Raw genomic sequence first — 3120 nt, 5'->3', positions numbered from 1 at the left:
GACCACAAGCAACCCACCAGTCCCTCCCACCTTCCGGCCACTCTAAGGCAGCCTGCCTCTATGCCCCTTCCAGTTCTCGGTCCACCTCATGCCCCTTCCAGCTCTCAGTCTACCCTGACACACCTTCCGGCCATCTCAAGGACAGCCCACCCTGGTTTGTTCTCCTTGTATCGGACGGTTCAAGTTAGAAATAATGAGTGGGGACCAGCTGCTATTATATTTCCCGTGGTGAGAAAATGATTGGAAAATCTCTGAGATACAATAGAAATGATCAAATGGAGTGTGAAAGTTTAATCCAGGAGAGTCAGCATGGACTCGTTAAGAGAAGATCGTGACTGATGAACTTAACTGATTATCTTTTAAGGAACAAGATTATTAATTGAGATAGCATTTGTGATGTAGGTCAAACGGATCACAGGAATATGTTCTTGGCTGAAATAGCTCAGTTGTGAGAACGTTAGCCTAAAGATCTGACCTGGTTCAAACCTGATGTTGGACAAGAGTTGGTTTTACTGACACAATGACAATGCTTCTTTCTTTGCTATAAACTGCCTGTAGTTCCATGACCCCATGTAACAGTGTGGTAGCAAGGTAAAGTAACAGGTTAGATTGATAATGACACCAAAGTGAAAGGTAATGATGGATTCATGTTTGCATGATTGGAAAGTTGGTTTCGAAACAGAGGAACAAGGACGGGCTGTTTTGCCCCTGAAGCATGTTCCACCATTCAAAAGCCAGATCCATGGCCTAACTCCATATGCCTTGGGCCTATATTCCTGAAGAAGGGCTTATGCCCGAAACGTCGATTCTCCTGTTCCTTGGATGCTGCCTGACCTACTGCGCTTTTCCAGCAACACATTTTCAGCTATATTCCTTGATACCCTTGCTTTTAAAAATGTTTATCTCAGATTTCAATTTAACAATTGAATGAGGAACAACCATTCCACTAGTCATGTGCGTCTAAGTGCTTTCCACCGTTCCTCCAGGCCCTAATTCTTACACTATGCCCCTGTTTCTAGAATCTTTAACCAGTGGAAAGAGTTTTCTTTATCAACCCTGTCTTTTCCTGTTAATTTGTTGAAGAGTTCAATTGTCTCAGTCCATAAGCATTAAATTCTAATGAATAAAGGCCTAATTTGATTAAATTGATTGCATACCTTGACCCCTGAAGCCCAGGTATCAGCCTTGTAAACCGATGTTGAACTCCCTCCAGAGCTAAAACAGTATGATGCCCAGCTCTGCTCACAGTACTCTAAGTGGGATCTAGCTAGGATTTTCCATACCATATGCATCCCCTTACTCCAGCCTTTTAGATTTGAAGGCCAGCATTCCATTAGCTGCCTTGATTATTTTCTGCACCTGAACCTCAAAATCTCCTTGGACATCCACTGTATTTAACAACTTGCCTTCTAAAAATAATTCCAATCTATCCTTGTTCGTTCCAAATGGATAACTTGACTCTTGTTTATATTGACATCCAACGGCCTCAGTCTTGCTCAGTCACCTAATCTATCAATATCATGTTGTAATTTTATACACTTTCTTGACAACTACCATCAACTCTATCCATACCTCTCATTATTTCATAAATGTCTATCAAGTCGCCTCTAAACCTCCCACACTCCAGTTTGCCCTCCTGATTTCCATCTTAAGAATGCCCTTACATGCCTATACACTTGAAGCAATTCACTTGATCCCAGTTGTCTATACCTAATATATGCCTCCTTTTCTTCTTGATCAGAGCCTCAAAATTTTTATTCCTCCATTGACTTCTACTCCTACCACCCCTACCCTTCATTTGATAGGAACATCTCATTATTCCACTTTTGAAAGCATAGCTATTCGAGCTATTCTTTTACCTGTGAACACTCTACTCAATCAATGTTTTGAAAGTTCCTGTCTCATACTGTCAAAGTTGGCCTTACTCCAGTTTAGAACTTTAATTTTTGCACAAAGCCTATCCTTTTCAATAACAATTTTAAAACTAATAGAATTATGATCACAGGTTCCAGTGTGGTCCACCATTAACACTTCAGTCACTATTGGGGGCCCTATACTACAAGCCCATCATCCCCTTTTTATTTATGAGTTCAACTCTGGGCAATGAAAGCTATTGGGCTCCTTGGCTTCATCTTCTGTGCCACACAGAAAATAGTGACAGGTGCAGAACTAAGGCCCTATAGTGAGCATGAATTGACCTCAGTAAGTCTAAGGGCAGGCAGGCTGTCTGACATCTTCCTCACTCACTGTAATATGGGAGATGTACAAGGGAAGTTTTCACACAGAGAGTAGTAACAGCCTGGAACACACTGCTAGATGAGATGGTGGAAGCAGGCACATTGGTGACATCTAAGAGGCATCTGGATGGTTACGTGAATAAGAAGGGAGTAGAAGGATACATAGCAAATAAGAGCAGAAAATTTGTTTTTTAGTTTATATAGGGCATGTTGATCAGATCAGGCTTGGGGGGGTTGAAAGGTTTGTTCCTGTGCTGTACTTCTCTGTGAATGAGACAGCTATATTAATTGTAGAGGCACATTTTTAAAATAAAGCTGGAAATGTTATCCTATTTGTAATGAGAAAGCAACCAATTTAGCATGATGTGTCTGTGTCTCATCAATATTCTGTGTCCCCCCTCCTCCTGCCAAACTAGCCCAAAAGCAGTCCCAGTGATCCAGGAATCTAAAACCCTCTGCCTTGCACCATGCATTTATCTGTCTACTTACCAATTTCTGAACTCACTAATGTGAGTAGCACATGGCAATGTTGTGGTGAGGAATGTGAAGATTCAATTGGGGTCCAAAACCTAATTCACCCCAGGTGGGACTTGAACCCATAATCCCTGGCTCCAGAGGCCAGTGCCTTATCCATTAGGCCACTGAGGCTACATGTGATGATACCTCAGAGGTTATGGTTAGTTGCTTCATCTCCCTGTGATCAATGAACAACTTAATGTTTGTAGGTGAAAGTGAGGCCTGCAGATGCTGGAGATTAGAGTCAAGATTAGAGTGGTGCTGAAAAGGCAGCATCCAAGGAACAGGAAAATCAATGTCTAGGGCAGGATTACTGATGAAGGGCCCCTGCCCAAAATATCGATTTTTCCTGCTGCCTGACCTGCAG

General features: G+C 42.2%; 1 non-coding gene across 1 annotated transcript; it reads right to left on the bottom strand.

The window, feature by feature from the left end:
- Positions 1-2812: 2812 nt before the first annotated feature.
- trnaq-cug lies at positions 2813-2885 on the bottom strand. The gene has a single exon. It is a non-coding gene; the product is annotated as a tRNA-Gln (tRNA).
- Positions 2886-3120: the final 235 nt, after the last annotated feature.

This window comes from Chiloscyllium plagiosum, unplaced genomic scaffold (assembly GCF_004010195.1).
Source record: "Chiloscyllium plagiosum isolate BGI_BamShark_2017 unplaced genomic scaffold, ASM401019v2 scaf_13349, whole genome shotgun sequence".
Lineage (NCBI taxonomy): Eukaryota > Metazoa > Chordata > Chondrichthyes > Orectolobiformes > Hemiscylliidae > Chiloscyllium > Chiloscyllium plagiosum.
The sequence above is the reverse complement of the archived record's forward strand: the minus strand, read 5'-3'. Positions and strand labels throughout refer to the sequence as shown.